Source organism: Dendrobates tinctorius, unplaced genomic scaffold (assembly GCF_039654945.1).
Source record: "Dendrobates tinctorius isolate UK_male_01 unplaced genomic scaffold, ASM3965494v1 ptg000312l, whole genome shotgun sequence".
Classification (NCBI taxonomy): Eukaryota; Metazoa; Chordata; class Amphibia; order Anura; family Dendrobatidae; genus Dendrobates; species Dendrobates tinctorius.
Genome location: NW_027361979.1, coordinates 35,001 through 51,632, shown reverse-complemented (window position 1 = coordinate 51,632; position 16,632 = coordinate 35,001).

Genomic DNA, 16,632 nt, shown 5'->3' with positions numbered 1-16,632 from the left:
TCAGATAGCCTTATAAGGCAGCCTAATAACCAACAGAGCTGATGCACAAAGATAGAGCCTCCCCTGTCACTGCACACAAACTGTTGTGTTGTAAGTGGAAATCGCTATCAGCAGAAGCACAGGTTTTTTTTTTCTTTCTTGCCTAAACACTCTCCCTATTGAGAAAGAGCAGCAGCAACCTCTCCCTATGCTAAGATCGGCAGAAGTAAGATGGCGGTCGGCGTTCAGGGCTTTTATAGCCACTGTGATGCCACACAAAGCCAGCCAATCACTGCAATGCCCTTTTCTAAGATGGTGGTGGCCGCTGCCCATGTCATCGCGTTGCCCACAGTGTGCGTCCTTGATCATTGGCTGAGAAAAGGAGCTGGAAGCATTATGGGAAACGCAACTTTGGCGCTCGAGTCGGCAACCGCATGGCCGACCTCACGCTATGGTCGGGTTTCGATCGGTGAAACCCGACTTTAGCGAAAGTTGGCGATTTTTGAATTTGACCGACCCGTTTTGCTCAACTCTACCTCTTACTGTAACCTCTGAAAGATTTCAGGAGCTTTGGCGAGTATAATCTATAGTAAGCAGGTCAAAATGAGTCAAATAAATAAAATAAATTCTGTGAACCAAATTACAAACTCAGCTCCGATACATCTGAATTTAAAACTACTTTATAAGAAAACCAATTAATCCTTTTATGCTATACTATTAGACATTTTCATTCAGTTGAGAGCAAAACATGGAAGCTTAATGAGATGAAAAAGATGATACATTTTCAAGACCATTTATATTGAATTGCAAATAAAAAAGGATACAATTATAGGACTTGCAATAGTCCTCCAGTGGTTGTGAAGAATTGGATGTTTATCAGAAAGATATTGCTGAATAACATGACAATGAGAAATCTGTGAATTCCAATATCAAGCAGCCTTTGGGCCAAGAAAAATAATATTTTCCCAAAAGAATTAAGGAGATTAGCGGAGATGTTAGTTTGGGCAAGCATGAAGGCCATGCATTTCTGATTCTGATTTTTATGAGATTTTAATAGCATTGCTGTTTGTACAGAGACCAACAAATGAATTAAGTCATTGCAAAATCTCTCATATTATTGACAAAGAAGCTAAATGGGTTATGCTATGTTCCCATGCAGATTTTTAAGTGTTTTTTCTGGCTAAAAAAATCCATTAACAGAAAAATAAAACAGAACGCTTTAAGAATTGTTTGTTATAATATGTTTTATGATGTTTATGTTTTATGAGGCATTTTTTGGCTTCAGTTGATTCAGTAGTCACCTAAAGAATTTATATATTACCCATATTTTCCTGCAAAGTAAAGCATGTAGAAAAAAGCAGCACCATATGTACTAGAAGGGTGTTTTCCCTTTGAAATCCATAGGAAGCTTATGATGAAATATTTTGAAATTCAGTTTTGCCAGGTTCAACAATTTTATATTTTTTTATTTGATTTTCATTCAACACAAATCTCAATACTACAATGCCTCTCATTGCACAGGAAAAGATATACAGGTGCTTCTCACAAAATTAGAATATCATCAAAAAATTAATTTATTTCAGTTCATCAATACAAAAAATGAAACTCATATTATATAGAGCCATTACAAACAGAGTGATCTATTTCAAGTGTTTATTTCTGTTGATGTTGATAATGTTATGCTTGTGTTATCTTTGTATAATATTTAAATTTGCTTGATGACCTGAAACAGTATGACATACTGTATATGCAAAAGAATATGAAATCAGGAAGGGGCAACACTTTTACACACAGCTCTCTCTTTGTATATATATATACTGTATATTGTGAGGGGTTGTCACACAGCTGCTCCTCGAGGTAGATTAAGGAACACGTTTGGTTAAATACTCTGGATGGTTTATTACATCATAAACTAGGAACCCAAACTGGTAACAGAAAAACAGCTTGTCTGGCTCAAAAGAAAGTAAAAAGTTCATACACAGTCCTGCCCAGCACTTCTGGGACAAGACCTAAGGCAGCTCTCACAGGAGCTAATGTATGGAGCCTTCCTTCCTCCACACTACACAAACAGAAAAAAACTGGCTAGATATTTAACTCCCTCCAGCCACACCTTGGAGGCGCTCAGCACATATCATGCTGTAGAAAACACTTGTGGCTTTCACAATACGCAGGAGAGCAATCTTTGTGACACATATCTCCCCTCATGTATGACAGCAGTGACTCTGTCACAAAGTCCCCCCCTTTGCCAAAAGCCAGGGGCTTTGTCATCTTCGAACACCAAACATGGAATTCGGGAAGAGGGCAACTGCATTTACATGTAGCTTCCTGACTCTATGTTCTACGTGGAACCTGAAATCCTGGAGGCATAAGAACCACTTAGTCACCTGGGCGTTCTCACCCTTTTTCTCCCTTAACCATCTCAGAGGGGCATGATCGTACATGAGTTTGAACCTCTAACCTAGTAGATAATACATTAATGTATCCACTGCCCATTTTATGGCCACACATTCTTTCTCCACAATGACGTAATTTTACTTGCATGACGAGAGCTTCCGGCTCAGATATAGGATGGGATGCTCTTCCCCATTTATCTCCTGAGACAGCATGGCTCCCAACCTGACTTCTAAAGCATCAGTCTGGATCATCAACTCATTGCTGAAGTCTGTTGCGACCAGAACCAGATGTTTACACAGAGCCTGCTTCCGCTCCTGGAACACCATCTCTGTGTCAGCATTCCATTTAACTATGGTCAACTTGGTACCTTTAAGAAGATCCGTCAATGGTGTGGTGATTATGACAAAACTTGGGATGAACTGCTGGTAATATCCCACAATTCCAAGAAATGCCTTCATTTGCTTCTTGGAAAGCGGTTGTGGCCACTTCTGAATAGCCTTGATCTTGTTGATTTGCAGCTTAATTTCGCCTCTCCTGACAACATAGCCTAGGTACTTGGCCTCTTCCTTCCCTATTGCACCCTATTTCATATTTATGGTGAACCCCTCATTTCTTAAAGCATCCAGAATCAACTGTAGCTTTGGCAGATGACTAGACCAGTCAGGGCTAAAGACAACTATGACATCGAAGTATGCTGCTGCATTCTTCTTATGCGGAGCCAGGATCCGATCAATCGCCCTCTGTAAGGTGGCCGGGGTGCCTGCAGACCGAAGGGCATCCTGGTGTATTGAAAACACCCATCAGGCGTCTAGAAGGCTGTGTTCTCCTTGGCACTCTTAGGGTCCCGTCACAGACAGTGATCTCGCTAGCGAGATCGCTGATTTTGTGACACATCAGCGATCTCGCCAGCGAGATCACTGTGTGTGACAGGGATCAGCGACCGGGCCCCCTGCCAATTATCGCTGATCGTGCTCGAGTGGCCTGGGCTGTTTTTCGATCACTGGTCTCCCGCTGCCCAGAGCGCATCGCTGCGTGTGGCAGTGAGAGACCAGCGATCAGCGACGCTGGACGCTGGTTTCTAATATAAACATCGGGTATCCAGGAGCCGTGGCTCCTGGATACCCGCTGTTTGCCTTCGAAACTGGCATACACGCTGGTTTCCAAGGTAAACAGTGGGTATCCAGGAGTCGCGCGGCTCCTAGATACCGATGTTTACATTAGAAACCAGCATCCAGCGTCGCTGGTCCTGATCGCTGGGGCTGTCTATGTGACAGCTCACCAGCGTTCAGCCTAACGATGTCCCAGCAATCCCATCCATGTCGGATCGTTGGTGGGATCGCTGGGACATCGTTTTGTGTGACGGGGCTTTAGACATGTCGATCTGCCAATAGCCCTTCCTCAAGTCCAGCGTTGTAATGTACCTTGCTGGTCCAAGTCTCTCAATGAGTTCATCCACACAAGGCATAGTATAAGCACCAATACTAGAGACTTCATTCAGCTTGCGGTAGTTCTTTCAAAACCGCCACTGACCATCAGGCTTCGGTACCAGGACAATGGGACTCAACCATCCACTTTTTGACCCATCTATCATTGGCTATCACCTCTCTCCGTGCTTCCAGTATTGTATAAGGCGTGCAGTTCCATCAACACATCATGCTCGACCACCTGCATATGCCCTGGCAACTCTGTGAATAGGTCCCGGTTCCGTTGCAACAGCTCCAGACACTGTTGCCTCTGGGCGAGCATCAGAGTCTCTGCAATGATGACATTGTCCACGGTGACTTTATGACTGGCTCCCAGGCAAAGGGTGTCCAGCGATTCTCGGTCTCACCAGGATTTGAGCAAGCTCAACGTGATATACTTGGTGCGGCTTCCTTTGCCCCGGCTGGTGTACTTTTTAACTAACTTTGCCCAGTTTTTCCATCATCTCGTATGGGCCTTGCCACTTGCCTAGAAATTTACTCTCCATCGTGAGGATAAGCACTAGCACACGGTCTCCAAGCTGGAACTGCCTCCTGTGCCTGGAGAAGATGCTCCTTCACGATTGGCATCACTTTCACCATTCTGTCGGGCAGCTGGGTGACATGCTGTATAATACTTTGATGGGGCGTGACCTCAGCTTCCCAGGTTTCCTTGGCAATGTCTAGGAGCCCTTGCTGATGTCGACCATACAGGAGCTTGAACAGTGAGAAGCTCCTGAGTAACTTCCCAGATGGAAAAGAACAAAGTGGAAGCAGGTAGTCCCAGTCTCGACTGTCCTTCTCAATGATTTTCTTGAGCATGGCAATCAAGGTTTTATTGAAGCGTTCTAAGAGGCCGTTGGTCTTTGGTTGGTACACTGAGGTTCGTAGATGGGCAATCTGGAGGACCCTATACAGTTCTTTCATTACCTTGCTCATAAAGTGGGTTCTCTGGTCTGTCAAAATCTCCTTCGGCAGACTGGTCCTAGCGAAAATATGTACAAGTTCGAAGCCGAAGAGTTCCTTAGGGGTATTGTCACGAAGTGATTGGCCCTGTGTGACATGACCCAACAATCGGTTGGTCACTAAACAGAAAAACAAACAAGAGAACACCAGGGACACAATTACAATGGTGGGCATTGTGATAGGGAACGGGGAAATGGACACCTCCTGCACTCTCCTGAGGATGTGCCCTGGTCGATCTTGATGTCCCTATACGCCTTTTTTCAAACCATCGCCTAGCAGGATACCTGAGCCCTTGATTGCCAGTACCTCTGCACAATGCTCTGGTGGTAGCTTCTCACGCTCGGCCAACTGCTCGAACACAGTCAAAAATGCCTCTATATTAGAGATGAGTGACTTTGCCTCTTTTAGGGTCGAGTCGGGTTTCATGAAACCCGATTTTCTCAAAAGTTGGGTCCAACGAATTCGGCCGACAATAGGGAAAAGTCGGAGGCTGACTGAAACACGAAACCCAATGCAAGTCAATGGGGAAGCAAAGTCAGCAGGGAGTGGAGGACAGTAAACACACCTACAGTGCCCATTTCAATGTCAAAATGTCAACCTTAATTTACTTTATAATGATAGTTATGCACTGAAAACTGGGGGTTATTTGGACAAAGTTGTGGGGGGTAGGGCTGGCTCCAGGTTTTCATGTGCCCTGGGCCAAAGAGTGCCCCTTTAACACATACTCATGATGCTCCGATACGGCACAGAAATATTGGTATAGTACAATGACAAATACGTCACTGCTTACATGACATGACTGATCTATTTTAAATTCTACAATAGCTCATAAAAGGACAGTATATTACTCCATACAGTATTATGGCCACCACATTGTGCGCCATACAGAATAATGAGCCTCATATATTTCTCCATACAGAATAATTGGTCACATATAATGTTCCATACAGTATATGAAGAGCTCCACATAATGCTACAGTATATGATGGTCCCCATGGACGATGCTCCAGTGTGTTATAGGCCCAAATAATGCTCCATACATAATGTGCCCCATTTCTAATGCTCCAGTGTATAATGTGCCCCATAGATGCTGCTCCAGTGTCTGATCTGCCCCATTTAGAATGCTCCAGTATATGATGGGCCCCATGGATGATGCTCCAGTGTCTTATGGGCCCAAATAATGCTCCATATATAATGTGCACTATTTCTAATGCTTCAGTGTATAATGGGCCCCGTAAATGCTTCTTCAGTGTCTGATGTCCCCCACTTGGAATGGTCCAGTATATGATGGGCCTCATGCATGATGCTCCAGTGTCAGATGTCCCCCATTTGGAATGCTCCAGTATATGATGGACCTCATGGATATTACTCCAGTGTCAGATGTCCCCCATTTGGAATGCTCCAGTGTATGATTGGCCCCATAGATGCTGCTCCAGTGTCTGATCTGCCCCATTTAGAATGCGCCAATATATGATGAGCCTCATGGATGATGCTCCAGTGTCAGATGTCCCCCATTTTGAATGCTCCAGTATATGATGGGCCCCATTTTTAATTAATCCAGGCATGGTATGTGAAAAGAGCTCCATGGAGTAATCTGAAGTGTGTGCTGCCGCATCCTTCACTTTTGGTGTGGGTGAAGGACACAAGGAAAGTGGTTGCTCCTGACCAGAAGCCTGCACTTACAACTCAGTGCTTGCATTTTTTAAAACTTAAGAAGAGGAGGCGATAGAGCTGGAGGCTGTTTCAGCATTGTAAGCCAAAAACAGTTCCTGATGCTCCGGCTTTAAAAGCAGTCTACCTACTCCTATAAAACAGAGCCTTACAGGCCTTCCAGAGCTACACCATGATGTGGGCTCAAGACCTCCTACCTTAGCTGCTATTGTGTTTTTTGCACTACCAGCAGATGCACCACCATCAGTACCTGGTGGCCCCCCATGCCCACATCCATGTCCTCTTCCACCATCCTTCCTCATGTTTTTGGAAATTGACCCAAAATACCAGCAGATATATGGTAATGTATCAGAAGCGTACAGCTCTATACAGTCTAGGGATAACAGTAAATCTCCGTATATATTTCATGAGTCATACACAGACGCTGACAGGCTCAGTATGGATTACCCAATAAAATAAAAAGGTGAAAAAGGGTACAGTATCACCAGATACAAGGTATATATAGTATAGTGTAAACATTCTGAATCTCCATATACATTTCAGGAGGCAGACACAAACGCTCTCAGGCCCAGTATGGAGTACACAAGAATATGAAAAGCTGTAAATGGGTAATGTAACACAAGCGTACACCTGTATACAGTGTTGGGCAAATTTGAAATCTCGGTATATATTTCCGGAGTCACCCTCAGACGCTCACTCAGTCTGGGTTTGACCATAATAAAAAATGTTGTTAAAAAGGTACTGGATAACAAGATAGCAAGTATATACAGTGGGGCAAAAAAGTATTTAGTCAGTCAGCAATAGTACAAGTTCCACCACTTAAAAAGATGAGAGGCGTCTGTAATTTACATCATAGGTAGACCTCAACTATGGGAGACAAACTGAGAAAAAAAAATCCAGAAAATCACATTGTCTGTTTTTTTTTCATTTTCTTTGCATATTATGGTGGAAAATAAGTATTTGGTCAGAAACAAGCAATCAAGATTTCTGGCTCTCACAGACCTGTAACTTCTTCTTTAAGAGTCTCCTCTTTCCTCCACTCATTACCTGTAGTAATGGCACCTGTTTAAACTTGTTATCAGTATAAAAAGACACCTGTGCACACCCTCAAACAGTCTGACTCCAAACTCCACTATGGTGAAGACCAAAGAGCTGTCAAAGGACACCAGAAACAAAATTGTAGCCCTGCACCAGGCTGGGAAGACTGAATCTGCAATAGCCAACCAGCTTGGAGTGAAGAAATCAACTGTGGGAGCAATAATTAGAAAATGGAAGACATACAAGACCACTGATAATCTCCCTCGATCTGGTGCTCCACGCAAAATCCCACCCCGTGGGGTCAGAATGATCACAAGAACGGTGAGCAAAAATCCCAGAACCACGCGGGGGGACCTAGTGAATGAACTGCAGAGAGCTGGGACCAATGTAACAAGGCCTACCATAAGTAACACACTACGCCACCATGGACTCAGATCCTGCAGTGCCAGACTTGTCCCACTGCTTAAGCCTGTACATGTCCGGGCCCGTCTGAAGTTTGCTAGAGAGCATTTGGATGATCCAGAGGAGTTTTGGGAGAATGTCCTATGGTCTGATGAAACCAAACTGGAACTGTTTGGTAGAAACACAACTTGTCGTGTTTGGAGGAAAAAGAATACTGAGTTGCATTCATCAAACACCATACCTACTGTAAAGCATGGTGGTGGAAACATCATGCTTTGGGGCTGTTTCTCTGCAAAGGGGCCAGGACGACTGATCCGGGTACATGAAAGAATGAATGGGGCCATGTATCGTGAGATTTTGAGTGCAAACCTCCTTCCATCAGCAAGGGCATTGAAGATGAAACGTGGCTGGGTCTTTCAACATGACAATGATCCAAAGCACACCGCCAGGGCAACAAAGGAGTGGCTTCGTAAGAAGCATTTCAAGGTCCTGGAGTGGCCTAGCCAGTCTCCAGATCTCAACCCTATAGAAAACCTTTGGAGGGAGTTGAAAGTCCGTGTTGCCAAGCGAAAAGCCAAAAACATCACTGCTCTAGAGGAGATCTGCATGGAGGAATGGGCCAACATACCAACAACAGTGTGTGGCAACCTTGTGAAGACTTACAGAAAACGTTTGACCTCTATCATTGCCAACAAAGGATATATCATAAAGTATTGAGATGAAATTTTGTTTCTGACCAAATACTTATTTTCCACCATAATATGCAAATAAAATGAAAAACAAAACAGACAATGTGATTTTCTGGATTTTTTTTTCTCAGTTTGTCTCCCATAGTTGAGGTCTACCTATGATGTAAATTACAGACGCCTCTCATCTTTTTAAGTGGTGGAACTTGCACTATTGCTGACTGACTAAATACTTTTTTGCCCCACTGTATATTATAGGGTACAATTGAAATCTCCATAAGCATAGTCCCATCGTCAGTTTCAGATGCTTACCCAGTATGTACTTTTAAATCTTCGTATATATTTCATTCTCAGTAAGCCAGTCCAGACTCTCCGCTACTGGAAACTACATGGATACAAGTACAGACGGAAATTCGAGTGTTATCAGAAATTTGGAATTACTCATTGCAGGAAAACCTCCCGGTAGATGTTGCAGAGGCGATGCAGACCCTCAATTACTGTGTCTGTGGAGACAGCAAAAACAGTTCTTTGTGAAGAAAGGATTACTTTATTGCAGTAGCATGGATCACATCACCGTTACTCATCTCCATCAAACTGTGATCACAGGGAGAGATGTACACATGGTCCTCACTGCCTATCATGATGTGTCTGGTCCTTTTGGAGTGCCAAAGACAGAAGCCACAGGCCGTAGGCAATTCTATTGGATTGGCATGAGAGGAGACATTGAAAAATGGTGGCAGGAATGTCACACGTCTGTGACTATCACAACTTTGAAAGGTGATCATAAAGCACCACTGCAGCTGCTTGTAAGTTGACGTCCATTACAAATGGTAGCCATTGAGTATCTGAAGGTAGAGGCCAGCAGGACAGGGCTTAGCTACATCTTAACCATCATTGATCAATACACCAAATTTCTAGTGGCCTTCCCTGTGAAGAATTTAACTGCCCAGATTACACAGCGGTGGAGCAGGGAGAGGTAAGTATTGCAACTTGCAAGTGCTGTGGCCATGACCAAGCACTGAAGACTCTTTCAGATAACACACTAGCAGCAGGACAAGCGAGCTCCTGTAAGACATATTGTGCCAATTCAGGCCAGGCATCCAGTTTAGAGGCCCAACAGTCAAAGGGGAATGACTTGTGAGGGAGAACATCGATATGGGAGTAGTTTGTAACCATAGTTGACAACTGCTATCTCCTGTCACTTTTAATCGATGCAGTATTAGCAGTCGTGTGAGCGGTACTTGAGTAATCATTCCACAACATTGTCATTAAACCCCTGTCTCCAATGCCACTTCGGCTGTGTGCACCATGAACACCTCTTCCATTGTGCCCACTATGGCTCATGGGAGAAACAGCACCGCTGCTGTGTGCTGGGAAAGCCTCAAACAATCTGTTTACCAGAGTTGCTTGTTTGTTAGCCAATATTGTCTCTAAGTTCTTCTGTGGCATGATGTTGTGTAATTTGCCTTTGTAGCATGCATTGAGGATGCTGGCCAGCCAATAGTCGTCATCTCTCATCATTTTGGAAATGCGGGGGTCCCTTTTTAGGATCCGCAAGGCATAATTGCATATGTGGGCCAATGTTCCAGGTGTCAATGATGCACTGCCAGTGATGGGTGGAGGAGCACTTTCTGGCAAATCCACATCCCTACAGTCACGCACAAACACTGTACCTGACCTTGGAACGCCAACATTTTCTCTTGCCCCACTGAGAAGCATCCTCCTGCCCAAAATAATCATCCCCCCTCATCCTCCTCCTCCTCTTCCTCTTCTTCCTCCACCTCAACCAGGACAGTTCCCTGACCAGACAATGGCTGACTGTCATCAAGGCTTCTGTTGTGAGTTAATTTTCCCCTTCACCATTGAGGTCTGATGAACTCTCTTCTGGTGAAGGAAGGTAGTGAGGCTGATTACAAAGCACCTGAGCAGAATGATGATGACTGGGTGACTGGGATTGCTGACTGGATATAAGGCAGCCGACGCCCTTCTGCCTTGCGGGTGATTACTCTGAGGGATTCTTGGAGACCAGTCTGATTCCTGCTCCTCAAAAGCTAAGTTTTCTGCTCTGCTTCTGTGTTTTGGTTTTGTTTTGCCTTGTTTTTCTGGATTTCTGCCTTTCCCTGCTGGGTGAGCTGAATTCCTTTTTTGCTCTGTCTTCAGATAATACCTGAGTACTGATATAGTCTTTTTGAAGCCTAGCGTCTTCAGGGCTTTTTTCCTCGCATATTATTTCTGTCTGTCCTAAACGAGAGAAACGTTTTGCACACACGTTTTCTGTGGGTGGTGATCAACCTAAGTTTCTTCTGGCAATTACTCTGATCTGCTCCCTGTCCACATTTTCCACCAAGGCTTTTGTGGATTCGGGAGCAGCCCTGAATCTAATGGACTTGGATTTTGCTAAACATTGTGGATTTCCGATGGCACCTCTGCGGACGCCTATCCCTTTGAGGGGGATTGATGCTACTCCTTTGGCTAAAAATAAACCTCAGTTTTGGACCCAGGTGGTAATGCGGGTCGCCCCAGGCCATCAAGAAAATTGCAGATGTTTGGTGTTGCATAATTTGCATGATACCATTGTTCTTGGGTTTCCCTGGTTGCAAATTCATAATCCAGTTTTGGATTGGAAATCTGTGTCTGTGGTGAGTTGGGGTTGTCGGTGTGCCCTTAGTGAGGCTTCGGTTTTTTCCACTTCTCCTCAGTCGCATGATGTTCCTGACTATTTGGTGGACTTTTATGATGTATTTAGTGAGAATGAGTCTGCGTCTTTGTCTCCTCATAGGAGTTATGACTGTGCAATTGAACTGAGCCCGGGGTGTAAATTTCCTAAGGGTCGGCTCTTCAATTTATCTGTACCCGAGCTATGCGATCCTATATTAAGGAGGCGTTGGAGAAGGGTCATATTAGACCATCCTCTTCACCCTTAGGTTCCGGGTTTTTTTTTTCGTGGCCAAAAAGGATGGTTCATTAAGGCCTTGTATTGATTATCGTGCCCTCAACAAAATTACTATTAAATATCAGTATACGTTACCCCTGATTGCGGATCTATTCTCCAGAGTTAAAGGTGCTTGCTGGTTTACCAAGCTTGACCTCAGGGGTGGTATAATCTTATCCGCATTAAGCATGGGGATGAATGGAAGATGGCGTTTAATACTCCGGAGGGACATTTTGAGTACCTGGTGATGCCTTTTGGGCTCACTAATGCCCCTTCTGTCTTCCAGTGCTTCATGAACGACATTTGCCAAGACTTTGTGGATAAATCTTTGATTATCTATCTGGATGATATTTTGATCTTCTCGAAGGATTGGGATTCTCATGTGGAACATGTTCAGACTGTGTTCCGGATCTTGAGGGAGAATTCCCTGTATGTCAAAGGATCGAAATGCCTTTTTGGGGTACAGCGGATTTCATTTTTGGGATTTATTTTGTCTCCGTCAACTATTGAAATGGACCCGGCCAAGGTACAGGCCATTTATGATTGGGTTCAGCCCACATAATGGAAGGCCCTCCAGAAGTTTTTGGGTTTTGCTAATTTTTATCGGAAATTTATAGCAAAATTTTCTAGTATTGCCAAGCCATTGACTGATCTGACTAAAAAGGGTGCTGATGTATTGAATTGGTCTCCGGAGGCTGTTTCTTCCTTTCAGGAGCTGAAGCGAAGATTCACTTCTGCCCCGGTTTTGCGGCAACCTGATGTCTCACTCCCATTCCAGGTAGAGGTGGACGCTTCTGAGATTGGTGCAGGAGCTGTTTTGTCCCAAAAGGATCCTGTAACATCTAAAATGAATCCCTGTGCTTTCTTTTCCCGAAAGTTCTCTCCATCTGAACGTAACTATGATGTGGGGAATCGGGAACTGTTAGCCATGAAATGGGCATTTGAGGAGTGGAGACATTGGTTGGACTGAGCTAAACACCAAGTTGTGGTCCTCACTGACCACAAGAATTTGATTTACCTGGAGTCGGCCAGACGCTTGAACCCTAGACAGGCTAGGTGGACCTTGTTTTTTACACGTTTTGATTTTGTGGTCTCTTTTCTTCCTGGCACTAAGAATGTCAAGGCAGACGCCCTCTCTAGGAGCTTCTTTGCTGATTCTCCTGTGGTGACCAAGCCTGCTACCATCTTAGGCGAAGGGGTAGTTCTTTCTGCCATCTTGCCCGATTTGAGACGTGCTCTGGAAGAGTTCCAGGAGGACAAACCTGGGCATTGTCCCAGTGGAAAGTTGTATGTTCCTGACCAGTGGAAGAAGAGAGTGATGTCTGAAGTTCATTGCTCTGCATTAGCTGGTCATCCAGGTATTTATGGTACTAGAGATCTGGTGAGTCGGTCTTTTTGGTGGCCCACCTTGTCTCGTGATGTCAGGAATTTTGTGCAGTCCTGTGGGACTTGCTCCCAGTCTAAACCTTGTTCTCGCTCTAGTGGGTTGTTGATGCCTTTGCCGGTTCCCAGGAGGCCATGGACCCATATTTCAATGGATTTAATCTCTGATATGCCTGTCTCTCAGAGAATGACTGTTATTTGGGTGATTTGTGATAGGTTCTCTAAGATGGTTCATCTTGTACCACTCCCTAAGTTGCCATCTTCCTCTGAGTTGGTGCCCCTGTTTTTGCAACAGGTGGTTCGCTTGCACGGGATTCCTGAGAACATTGTATCTGACAGAGGAGTTCAATTTGTGTCTAGATTTTGGAGGACTTTCTGTTCCAAGCTGGGAATTCAGTTGTCCTTCTCCTCTGCTTTTCACCCTCAGACCAATGGGCAGACGGAGAGAACAAACCAGACCTTGGAGTCGTATTTGAGATGTTTTATTTCCGCCGATCAGGATGATTGGGTTTCATTTTTGCCCTTGGCCGAATTTGCTTTAAATAATAGAGCTAGTTCTGCCACTTTGATGTCACCTTTTTTTTTGTAACTTTGTGTTTCATCCTCGACTTTCTTCAGGGCAGGTGGAGCCTTCTGCCTGCCCAGGTGTTGACACTGTGGTAGAGAGAATGCACCAGATCTGGGACCAAGTGGTGGATAAGTTATCTCTCTCCCAGGAAAAGGCCCAGCGGTTTTCCAACCGACATAGGACCATTGGTCCCCAGTTTAAGGTTGGTGATATGGTTTGGTTATCATCAAAAAATATCGCTATGAAGGTGGCTTCTCCTAAGTTTAAGCTAAGATTTATTGGACCTTACAAGATTTTGGAGATTATTAATCTGGCCTCTTTTCGTTTGGCTCTTCCTGTCACATTTAAAATTCATAATGTGTTTCATAAGTCCTTGTTGAAGAGGTTTGTTGAACCAGTTGTTCCTGGGGTCGCACCTCCAGACCCTGTATTAGTTGAAGGTAACATGAAATATGAGGTAGAGAAGATACTGGATTCCCGTCTGGCTAGACGGAGACTCCAGTATTTGGTTAAGTGGAAGAGTTATGGTCAGGAGGATAATTCCTGGGTCTCTTCCTCTGATATTCATGCCTTTCATCGGGCTCACCCTGATCGCCCTGGTGGCGTGGATGAGGGTTCAGTGACCCCTCCTCAAGGGGGAGGTACTGTTGTGAGTTCATTTTCCCCTTCACCATTGAGGTCTGATGAACTCTCTCTTCTGGTGAAGGAAGGTAGTGAGGCTGATTACAAAGCACCTGAGCAGAATGATGATGACTGGGTGACTGGGATTGCTGACTGGATATGAGGCAGCCGACGCCCTTCTGCCTTGCGGGTGATTACTCTGAGGGATTCTTGGAGACCAGTCTGATTCCTGCTCCTCAAAAGCTAAGTTTTCTGCTCTACTTTTTGCTTTTGCGTTTTGGTTTTGTTTTGCCTTGTTTTTCTGGATTTTTGCCTTTCCCTGCTGGGTGAGCTGAATTTCTTTTTTGCTCTGTCTTCAGATAATACCTGAGTACTGATATAGTCTTTTTGAAGCCTAGCGTCTTCAGGGCTTTTTTCCCTATCAGTCTGTTGGCTCTTGTTTTTGAGATGGTTTTGGCGGATTGCAGACAGCAGCTTTTCTATTCTGTCCTATTTAGTTAGCTTGGGCCCCATCATTTGCTCAGCCTATCTTTCTATCTGTGTGAGTGTTTTTTTCATCTTGCTTCACCGTCATTATATGTTGGGGGATGCCTATTGCTTTGGGGTCTGCTCTGGGGCAGTTTAGATTTCCCTTTCTGTCTTTAGGCTATGTAGTTCTCCGGCTGTGATCGAGGGGTCTAGGGCACCGTAGGAACCCCCCACGGCTACTGCTAGTTGTTGTTGTTAGGTTCAGAGGTCTGCAATCCGATAGCTGCCAACTTCTCTGGTTTTCTGGACTTAGCTAGTATTTCTGCTTTTGCCTCCTACGGTGACTCATTCATAACAGGCTTCCCTCCTCCTCCTCTGCAGATGCCTGATCCTTAATGTGCGTCAAACTTTGCATGAGCAGACGCATAAGTGGGATGATCATGCTTATGATGGCGTCGTCTGCACTTACCAGCCGTGTGCATTCCTCAAAACACTGAAGGACTTTACAGAAGTCTTTCAGCTTTGACCACTGCACACCCCACAATTCCATGTCTTCCCTCAAACTGCCTGCCCGTGTATTCTCCCACAAATGCATTACAGCCTGCCTCTGTTCGCACAGCCTCTCAACTATGTGCAGGGTGGAGTTCCACCTTGTTGCAATCTCTATGATTAGGCGGTGCTTGGGGAGGTGAAGCAATCGCTGCAGCTTCTGCATGCGACTGGAGTTTACGGCCAAGCGACGGATGTGCGAGCACAGTCTTCGCACCTTATGGAGCAGGGATGTTAACTCCAGATAATTATTAAGGAAGCACTGCACCACCAGGTTCAAAGTGTGAGCCAGGCAAGGTATGTGTGTGAGTTTTGCACGGGCTGCCACAAAATTACGGCCGTTATCACTGACTACCTTGCCTGCCTCAAGATGTAGACTGCCTAGCCATGACTCTGTTTGTCGCTGCAAGTAGTCAGCCAATACCTCTGCGGTGTGTCTGTTGTCGCCCAAAGACATCATCTTTAACACAGCCTGCTGACGCTTACCACTAGCTGTTCGATGGTAGGACTCCTCGTGCGCAACACTGCCAGCTGCGGATGGAGTGCTCGTGCGACTGCATTCTGTGGACGAGCTTTCACTGATGGAGGAGGAGGAGCGAAAGCCTACAGCCAACTGTTTCCTATACCGTGAGCTAGGCAGCACTGTTCCACCGCCACTGTCCCCAGTGGAGCCGGCATCCACCACATTAACCCAGTGCGCAGTGATGGACACGTAATGGCCCTGGCCATGCCTACTGGTCCATGCATCTGTTGTGAGGTGCACCTTTCCACTCATTGAATGTTTTAGTGCATGGACAATGCGGTCTTTCACATGCCGGTGGAGGGCAGGGATGGCTTTTCGAAAAAAGAAGTGCCGACTGAGTAGGTCATAGCGTGGGACAGCGTAGGCCATGAGGTCACGGAAAGCTTTGCTTTCAACCAAACTGTAGGACATCATCTCTAATGAGATTAGTTTGGCAATGTAGGCGTTCAAACAAAGTGTACGCGGATGAGAGGATGAGTGCTTTCTTGTCCTACTCAGAGTGTCTGGTAGGGTGAGCTGGACTGGAGAGCTGCATATGGGGGAAGTAGTGGTGGACCAGATGGAGTGAGAGGGGGTTGGTGATAGTATTGGTGGTGATAGCCTAGATTCAGTGTTATGTTGCAAAACCATTGTGATTCCCTGAGTGCTTTGGCCTTGCGACGACACCTCCACATTTAGTGCTGGTGGTGTGCTTAACGGTGGCGGTGGTCTTATAGTGGGGGAGGCGATGGAGCGTTGCTGGCTACCTTGAGTCGGAGCAGGTGCACACTTGCTACCTGAGGTTTTGTAGTCTGTCCACGCTTGCAAGTGCATGTTGGTTAAATGTCTAAGCATGCAGCTGGTATTCAAATTTCTGAGTTGTTTACCTCGGCTAAAGGTCCTTCCGCACTACCTACAGGTAACTTTTGCCTCATCAGTAGGATTTTGGACAAAGAAGTGCCACACTGCACTCTTCCTATTATGGTATACATTTTCTGGCCTTGCATGCTAAG